This window comes from Gorilla gorilla, chromosome 15 (assembly GCF_029281585.2).
Source record: "Gorilla gorilla gorilla isolate KB3781 chromosome 15, NHGRI_mGorGor1-v2.1_pri, whole genome shotgun sequence".
NCBI lineage: Eukaryota > Metazoa > Chordata > Mammalia > Primates > Hominidae > Gorilla > Gorilla gorilla.
The window spans coordinates 27,157,609-27,166,111 of record NC_073239.2 but is presented as its reverse complement, the minus strand read 5'-3'; the positions used below and the strand labels follow the sequence as shown (position 1 = coordinate 27,166,111).

At 34.1% G+C, this 8,503-nt stretch overlaps 1 non-coding gene across 1 annotated transcript; it reads left to right on the top strand.

Annotated features, from left to right (window-relative positions):
• Nucleotides 1-5,991: 5,991 nt before the first annotated feature.
• LOC115930706 (U11 spliceosomal RNA) lies at nucleotides 5,992-6,123 on the top strand. The gene has a single exon (XR_004067321.1). It is a non-coding gene; the product is annotated as a U11 spliceosomal RNA (small nuclear RNA).
• Nucleotides 6,124-8,503: the final 2,380 nt, after the last annotated feature.

Sequence of the window (8,503 nt, the reverse complement as noted above, 5' to 3'; positions counted from 1 at the left end):
CCATAAAATTTACTCTTTAAAATTTTACACATTAATAGGTGTTAGTATGTGTACAAATTTATGCAATCACAATCACTATCTAATTCTGGTCATTTTTGTCACCCAAAAAGAAACCGTTTACTGATTAGAAGTCACTTCTCATGCTTTATTCTCCCAATACCTGGCAACCACTAACAGGATTTGTCTATTTTCAACATTTCATATAAATGCAATCATACCATACATGGCCTTGATGTCTGACTTCTTTCACTTAGCATAATGTTGTCAATGTTCGTCTGTCTTGTAGAATGTATCAAAGCTTCACTTCTTTTCACAACTGAATAATATTCTACTGTTTAAATTTTAGGATTAGCTTTTTATTTCCTGAAAAAAGTCAGCTCTCATTTGATAGTTTTGATACAGATTGCATTAAATCCATAGAATAGTTTACAGAGTATTGCCATCTTAATAACATTATATTCAAATCTATTAGCACAGAACGTCTTTCCATTTTTTAGGTCTTTAATTTATTCACATTTATTAGGTCTTTGATGTATTCACAGATAATATAATTTTCTATATTGACAATTGGATTAGGTTTGTTACTATTTTACTGACTACTTTTGTGTTTATGTTAATAAGGAATATTGGTCTGTAATTTTCTTTCCTTGTGATATTCCTGTCTGATTTTGGTGTCAGAGGAACACTGGCCACATAGAAGAATTGGAAAGTGTTCCCTCTTCTTCTATTTTTGGAATAGTTCATAAAAGATGGGTGTAAATTTTTTTTAGGCTTCTTATTTTTTTAAGTGTATGTTTTGCACTTTTCTTAAATCTGTTACTAAGCATTTCATTCCTTTTGATGCCGTTAGAAATGCAAATTTTTTTCTTGGTTTGCCAATCTCTGCCTTGTGATTTGAGAATTGAATTGACTTATATTTAATGTAATTGCCCATATTTTATTATTATATATGGCATTTTACTATTTGTTTATGTCTTATGTCTACATTTCATGTCTTTTTTCATTTCTCTGTTACTCTATTACAAGAATATTTTTTGTGTCGATAGATATTTTCTAGTGTACCATTTAAATCCAATGTCATTTCTTTTACTATATTTTTTACATTTATTTTCTTAGTGGCTGTCCTGGAATTTACAATTAACATATTCACTTATAACAATCTATTTCTTATTGATACCAAGTTAATTTTAATAGTACACAAAAAATTGCTCTATGTAGTTCCATTCACTCCCTGCTCCTTTGTGCTATTGTCATATAATTTAACCTTCAAACACTATATGCCCGTCAACACAGATTTATAATTATTGTTTCATGTAGTTTTCTTTGTAAATTAGGTAGAATTAAAAATGAGCTACAAATTTAAAACTACGTTAATATTGTCATTTACATTTATCTGTGCAGTTATATTTACTGGTGCCCTTTATTTATTCTTGTAGAGTCAAGTTACTATCTCGTTTCATTTCAGCCTAAATGTCTTCCTTTATTATTTATTTTAGGGCAAGTCAGCTAGCAATGTGTTTTCTCAGTTTTTATTCATCTTAGAATATGTTAATTTTCCCTTCATTTTTGAAGGGTAGCTTTGGTGGATATAGATTTCTCATTTCACAGTATTATTCTTTCAGCACCTTGAGTCAGTCATCTCACTCTTTCCTGACTTGCGTGATTTCTGTTGAGAAATTGTCTGTTACAAGAGGTAACTTACACATAAAGGTAATAACAAGAGGATCCTGTGGACATAAAAAGTCACTTTAATTTTCTGCTTTCAAAATTCTTTATTTAGCTTTTGAAGTTGATTATGTTGTATCTAGGTGTGGATCTTCTTGAGTTTATCCTAAGTGGAATTCATTGAGCTTCATGGGTACACAGATTGTTGTTTTTCATGAAACTTAGGACATTTTTGGCCATTATTTTTTCAAGTATTCTTTTTACCCCTTTCTATCTCTCCTCTGCTTCTGGAACTCCTATTATGAGCATGTTAGTACGCTTGGTTCTATCCCTTGGGTCTCTTGAGATTTTTGTTTATTTTGTTCCATCTTTCGTTCTTGGATTTGGACAATCTCACTTGACCTATCTTCAAGTTCACTAAATTTTATTTTTGCCATCTCGAATCTGCTACTAAGCCCTTTAGTGAATTTCTCATTTCAATTTCTTTAATTTTTAATTCTAAAATGTCTGTCTTTTTATAATTTCTATCTTTATATTGATATTATCTATTTGATAAGATACCATTCTAATACTTTTCTTTAGTTCTTTATGTATACTTTCCTTTTGTTCTTTGAACATATTTCAAATTGCTAATTTAAAGTATTTGCATAGTAAATCCAACATCTGTATTTCCTCATTGGCAGGTTCTATTGACTGCTTTTATTCTTGTGCATGAATCATACTCTTGTTTCTTCACATGCCTTACAGTTATTTTCTTGAAACCTAGACATCTGCAATAATATAATGTGACAGCTCTGTAAATCAGATTCTCTATCCCATGGTTTATTATTCTTGCTGCTGCTGTTCCAATATATTTTTTCAGTGACTTTCCAGAACTAAATCTGATCCTTTAAAATTTGTATTCTCTGTTGTTTCCGTGATTAGTTAGCTTAGTGGTTGGCTAATGATTGGACAGAGATTTCCTTAAATTCCTGAAAGCAATAGGTCGTCCAGCCTTTGCTCTGTGTACATGTTGGGTCATCACTTAACTGTTCAGCTGGTCAGTTTTCAACTCTGCTTTAGCCTTCACTTTCTGTTTTAACAGAGCCTCAGGGTCAGCCAGGGATGAGAGGTTAGGGCCTTTTTAGGTGTTTCCTGGGCATGTACGTAGCCCTGTGGACTCCTTGATTCCCAGGAATTAGTAGAAGCTTTTCAAAGTGCCCTACAGACATCTCATCTCTAGCTGTTTCTTTGGCAAGCTTCTTGTTTGCTCCAACTGTTATTGCTGCCTCAGACAGAGGTGATATCAAATAATTGCAACTGATAGTTTTCTCCCAGGGGAAAAGTGATTTGTTCAGAGTGATTTCTGAGTTGCTTCACATATAGACAAACCCTTCCCGCAAGTGAAGAGTTTCAGAGAACTGCAAGATAAATGACAATTCTCTGAGAATAGAGCGTTGAAAAGGCATCAACCCATTGTGACCCTTCTGGTGACTGCTAACTGCCTTGTTTTCATTGTGATTGCGGGGCTGCTGGTTCGCAAGGCTAGTGCAGAGCTGGAGAAAGAGGGGTAGAATTAGGACAAATTAAAATACCACAAAGTTTGCTGTTCTTACCCAGATTCAGCCATTTTTCTTTAATAGATGTGTCTTGGATTGTTGCAAGTCTTTAGGTAATTTCCAGAGTTCTGAAAAAGATATTTAGACCATTTTTGCCAATGTTTTTATTCCTTGATGCAGAAGTGAATTTTTGAAGTTCCTTACTCCACTATTCCTGCTGCCATCCACCCAAAGTCCTTGATGTTTAAACATCAAATTATTTATCATCTTCAAAGAAGGTTTCAATAGATGATTTAGAATTTTACTCAGTTCCTCTCAATCAAACTCAAATAATAGTTAATACTTCCTGAATTCCTTTGGGTCTTAGTGCCTGGGAATAGCTTTTGAATATGTTCTAGGTCCAATGGGTTGGTTCAAAGTCAGATAAAACATGGCAATCATTAAAAATCCATGCTTAATAAACAGGTATCCAAGATATAATGATTTTCTTCTTATTGTTAACTTAATATAGGTCACTATGGGTGTCACAGCAGGCAACTTCAGAAAGGAGATTATATCAGACAGAATTAAGAAATCTACCAGAGACAGTGCTTATTAATTAATTATTGTGCCCCTGAGTTCTGTGAGCAGTTCAGTCCAGAAAGAAAGAAGAGAAGGATCTGCTGAGTGACTGGGGTTCTCCAGTGGACATACTAGGAAATTTATAGAGGTACTCTATGTTCAGTGGTATTGCATCTTTTCTCACCTAAGCCATGTTTACAGTGAGACCCACTCCCATATTTCTGAAATGCTTTAAGTAGCCCCACTGAAAGGTCATAAAATAGGCTTAATTATCCTTTTCCTGGCTTTTCAAATCTTTAGATTTCACAAGCTCTTGCCTTGTTATAGCTGTGAGGGTTAATTTTATATATCAACATAACTGTACTAAGGGATGCCCAGACAGCTGGTAAAACATTATTTCTGGATGTGTTTGTGATGGTGTTTCCAGAAGAGATTAACATTTAAATCAGCAGACTGAGTAAAAAAGATCCTTTCTCACCAGTGTGGGTGGGCATCATCCAGTCCACTGTGGTCTCAAATAGAAGAAAATGTGGAGGAAGGACAAATTTTATCTCTCTGCTTGAGATGAGACATCCATCTTCTCCTCCCTTCAGATATCGGTGTTCCTGGCTCCTGGGCCTTTGGACTCAGGCCAGGACTTATACCATTAGCCCCCCAGTTCTCAGACCTTCACACTTAGAATGAATTACACCACCAACTTTGTAGCTTGCAGACAGCAGATCATGGTAATTCTTGGCCTCCATAACTGTGTGAGTTAATTTATGTGATAAATCTCCATGCATACATGCACGTACACACACACACACACACATATATATAATTGGTATATATATACATATGTACACACACACACACACATATATATTCCAATACGTGTGTATCTATATACACAATGTATGTGTGTTTATACACACAAGTCATTGGTTCTGAAATAGCTAACTCAAACATTTCTGATATCAACTCTGCCAAACCTAAAATTGGTATTTCCTATATTAAACTACCTAATCCAGTACATCAATTTCTTTAAATTTTCTAGAAATGGATTAAATGACTAAGTTTTGCTAGTTTAGCTGGTAATTTTGATACAATTTGAAGTCAAATATTTCAAAACTATAGCTCCCTCACAACTGAGGTAGATGACTTATCCTGAAAGTGTGGGTGTAAAATTATTTCTGTCCTGTACTTTGATGTGTAATTATACTTTATTCAAATGCATCTTCAGGAATTTGAGTAGCTCACAAGCTACTTCTTAAAGGAAAAGATAAGCCCTGAGGGCTTTTACTCACATCTGTACAGGAGGGAACTCCTCTCTACAAAAAGAATTCAGTCTGACTCATGTCATAACAGCATGTGAAACTTATCTCATCTAAGACAATAAAAGCACTCAATTAGATGGCGCTGATTAGGTGTGATATATGCATTAATCACTGCCTAGAACTTATAGTTGTCTCTAGTTTCAACTCCATTTTATAGAAGAGGATGCATAGGCACTAAAGTACTGCAACTAAAAAGAGGGCGAATCTTGCATTTGAAGCTTGGCATTTTGTCTCTACAGCTGCACTTTATACTGCTACAATAAACCTTTGAGAGCTAGACATTTCTAATTCCTAACACAGAACTTATATGCAAACCGTGTTTCATTAGTGTTATAAACACATTCTCCTATCTAGTTTCCCTTCAAAAGCTCTAAGTGGTACATATCAAAAGAAAATAGAATATTTAGAGGGGTGTATGAGTAGTTTGTCTGATAGACTAAGAACTACCTCATAGCAAATTAAACCAGAAAGCTGTAAACTTGGACCACATTCACTAAGCCTCCCATGATAACAGATTTACTAAGTGAATGGTTTACAAATTATTTACAAAAAAAAGACAAGTAAAAATATTGCAAATAATTTACAAGTACTAGAATTTTGATGTGATGTCCTTGATTTTTATCTAGAGTCTATATAGGACAAACCATATAAAACTATCATTGGAAACCATCTACATATTTTGTTCAATGTCCCTTACACATAATTTTTTTCCTTTGAAAAAGTAATCCACATCTTTTACAAGATTATAGGAGTTATAAAATCCATTCTGTTTACCTTGTTACTGGCTATCAGGAATTTCTATGTGTGGGTTTAATCAGTTAATATATTTGCTCCTGTAATCATATATTTTCGACTTCCAAAAAAAAAAAAAAGCATTTTTTTTCTCTATTCTCAACGTTTTTTTGAAAAAAAAAAAAAGCTGCTGTTGTGAGTGATACATGCAGGGCAACTTGATTGCTCTTAGTGCAGAATTGACATCAAGGAATTTTGGAAGTATAATTTTTTGGCAGGTGGATAGTTGGTTGTATTAATCCATTCTCACACTGCTATAAATACCTGAGACTGCGTAATTTATAAGAAAAGAGGTTTAATTAGCTCACGGTTCTGCAGGCTGTACAAGAAGCACAGCAGCTTCTGTTCAGCTTCTGGGAAGGTTTCAGGAACTTTACATTCATGGCGGAAGGCAAAGGAGAAGCAGCTCTTCTTACACGGCTGGAGAAGGAGCAAGACCAAGAGAGGGGAGACGTACTACATGCTTTTAAACAACCGGATCTCATAAAAACTCACTCACTATCATGAGAACAGCATCAATGGGGAAATCCACTCCCATGACCCATGCCTCCCAGCAGGCTCCACCTTCAACATTGGGGATTACAATTCAAGATGAAATTTGGGCGGCGACACAGATCCAAACCATATCACTGGTGATTGTTGGTCCTGGTGCCCTTACTCATAAAATAAATAAGTAAGTAAATAAATAAATAAATAAATAAGCCTTTTTGTGTACACATCTTTTTAAATAAGTTTTCCTCAATCCATTCTGAAAGTAAATAGGTGATTTTTTAAAGCTTTATTAAAAAAAGTCTTTCTCAAAATTAAGGTAAAAAAACTCATATTGTTTATCTGGAGGCTAATGCTGAAGTTATTTTTTAAAAAACCAGAAACGCTACTTCAAAGAGGATTTTTAATAATAAGTTTTAAATTTAATTTACTATCATCATATACACAAAACTGGAAGAAATGGGACTAACGACCTCTAGACTTATTACTTCAGCAAACCGCCTTCCACACCCTAACAAAGCAGAAAGTAGTTATGCTCTGCTCTTCGGACCTCAAGTAAACTTCTACCACTTCAATTTGACATCTGAGTGTCCTACAGGCTGGAGAGTCTCGACAGGTCTTGACCGTATACTAGAAATGCCTCACCCACTCTACCTGATGGTTTGGAGCTTGTCCCTGTCCAGTGAATTAACCTAAAAGGATGTATGCCCTGGCTCATCTTAAGTAATGGTGATTTTTATTTCTCTTTATGTATTTATGTGAATGTATTCAAGGACAGGGAAAGGAACTATCTTTAGTTTCATTGACCCTTGTCCTTTGGAAGATAAATAAGAATTTAATTAACATAAATGCTTATATTTCTTATTCTTGCTCTACTTTTCTTGCTTTAAAAAATAACTCTGATTGATGTCAAATATGCATCTTATCTCAATTTTTAGGCCAGACCCTCTTAACAATGATTGCTTTTTTCTCTCCTCACTCCCTTTAACCATCTCAGATTTTTTTTTAATTTTCTCTGTGTTATCACAATATTTTGCTCATATCTCTATTGGTGAGCACATCTCTCTTCTCTTCAAGTGTCTAGATTTCTTTAAGGATAGTCTATCTTTGCATTCTTCCAGGACTTGGCTCTAAGACTCATACACAGTGGCACTTTAGTAAATACTAATAACTGTTATTTATTAAGACTACTGACAGAAGGACTTGCTGAGTGGATTATGCCATAAAATTCTCCATTCCTTAATATAAGCGATGAGCCTGGCCTCGTCTTTAAACTAGAAAATATGATGCTAGCAGTTGTAAGGGATAGCAATTAAGAATGTCAGTGCTGGAACCAGGCTGCCTGGGTTCCCAAACGTGGCAAGTTATTCACCTGTTTTCAACATCCTTATCTGTAAAAGGGGATGATAAGGATAAAAAGGGGATTACAGGCATGCACCACCACGTAACTTACAGAGTATCAGAACTATAAATTGGTTAATACATGCAAAGTACTTAGTGCTTGGCATAAATTAAACCTTAGAAATTCAAATAGACAGAAAATGGAAGATGTGACCTGGAAATCAGGAAAGTTTTGAAAAAGTCAGTAATTTAAAAAGTAGAATTTGATATCAAAAATTGTATTAGTACTTCATAACTCAATGAGCTATTGTGATACTTCTATATAGATTTTATAACTTTTCAGAAACACTTATTGTGAGACATTATCAATATTGAAAATATTTTGTCTAATAATGTTATCAGAAAAATTATTCTACCAAATTGCATAATTTTTAAATTATTGTTTTATATCCAATATAGAAAAAATAACTTTTGCATGAGTTTTGTCTTTCCTATGAGGTTTATCCTAGAACATTTATTTTGAGAAAACCTTCATAAAAACATAATTTGGGCAAAAATTTAGATTCTGTAATGATCAATCATCTTAAAAATTAATTACTTAACTTCCAGAGTCTAGGGCTGAATAACATATTTGTCTCACTTTACCGATAGCTGGTACTACTGACAGAAGGATTTGGATTTGGTAAAACAAAATGAAACACATGTTTATGAAAAGATACCGCTAATAATGAGTCCTAACACACAACAAGCACTCATCCATCACCTCTCTAGAATGTTCTGATAACAAAGAAAGAGCAATAT